Genomic DNA, 1,299 nt, shown 5'->3' with positions numbered 1-1,299 from the left:
CCTGCCTTCCCAGCCGGGCTCTGCCGGGAGGGAACGGGGTGGCTCCCAGAGCGAGGTTACCGGGGCTGTCCCCCAGTTCCTTGGGAATCAGATGGTGCAGGGCTCTCCTTCTTGACGTTTTCACTCGCTCTGTGTAATTTAAAATTAATAATTTAAAGTTAATTGCACTGGGAGGGAAAAAGAACCAATCTCACTTTGTGCTTTGCTTTCCCCGCTTGGTGTTCAGGGATCAATCCCGCTCCAGCCACGACTCTCGGGCAGGATCGGTGGTTTTGAGGTCCTGATTGGAGACACATTAAAGTCTTAATTTTTCCAAGGATTGGTGCTAGAGTTCTGCTGGACATCGGCTTCCCTTGGGGCGTTCTCGGGGCTGGTTCCATGGAAGCTGAAGGATCCATGTGCTGGTACAGCCTGGCTGGGTCCTGGGGGATGCTTTTCCAGCCTGTTCCCGGTGCCGTGTGGGATCGGCTGGAGCGTTCCTGTGGCTGGGATCCCTTGCCGAGGGTCTCCAGGGGATGGGGCTGTCCGTGCCTTCCGCTGCAATTCCAGCCTGGCATTCCTCAGCTTCGGCTCCCTGAGTGTCAGTGAGAGCTTTAACAATAACCATTCTATTAATAATAATGATTCTAATAATAATAATAATAATATCCTTGGCCATGTCCTGATCCGAGCACAGCTCCTTACTGGGCTGATTTATTTCTTAGTGCTGAGACACATCTCTGGGGCTGGCTCAGAGCTGGGGAGATGCACAAATCCCACGGGTTTGGTGCCCGTGGATGATCCCTCCACGGCTGGGATTGAGGCTCTCACTTCTTCCACCTCTCCCTTCCCTGGGGTTGTTCCTCCCAGCAGCCAGGGCTGCTCCAGAACCGACTCCTGCTGCCTGGGCTCCGAGCAGAGCCTGGCTCCTGGCCTGGCTCCCGTGTTCCCGTGGGGAAACCGGCAATAGGAAACCCTCCGGAGGCACAGCGGGCGTGGAGCCTCCCAGCTGGGCTTTTCCTTCTCCCTGTGCTCCGGGAGGGGTTTCCCAGGGCTGGAGCGGGATCTCCCGGCTCCTGAGGATGGAATTCCCTGTCCCCCCCTCCCCTCATCCCTGGCCCTGTGCGGCTCCGTGTCCCGAGTCCTGCTTGACGCTTCCCCCCTGCCCCAGGATCTCCTGGTGTTCCATGGATCCCGGGAGAAACCTGGGAAGGGCCAGGGGAGCACGAGGAGCTGGGCTTGAGCTCCGTGAGCAGCACGGCCCATCCAGGGGGTGCTTCTGGAATGTTCTGTGCAGTGGTTCTGCCTGCCTGGGCATCC

General features: G+C 58.1%; 1 long non-coding RNA gene across 1 annotated transcript in view; it reads left to right on the top strand.

Annotated features, from left to right (window-relative positions):
* Positions 1–661, top strand: part of LOC117243816 — a 6,150-nt gene extending 5,489 nt beyond the window's left edge. Inside the window, exon 2 of the long non-coding RNA XR_004495724.1 lies at positions 318–661. This is a non-coding gene — a long non-coding RNA (uncharacterized LOC117243816). The remainder of the gene's footprint in view (positions 1–317) is intronic.
* Positions 662–1,299: the final 638 nt, after the last annotated feature.

The sequence above is a fragment of the Parus major genome, unplaced genomic scaffold, assembly GCF_001522545.3.
Source record: "Parus major isolate Abel unplaced genomic scaffold, Parus_major1.1 Scaffold573, whole genome shotgun sequence".
NCBI classification, from domain to species: domain Eukaryota; kingdom Metazoa; phylum Chordata; class Aves; order Passeriformes; family Paridae; genus Parus; species Parus major.
This window is presented reverse-complemented; position numbering and strand designations above follow the sequence as displayed.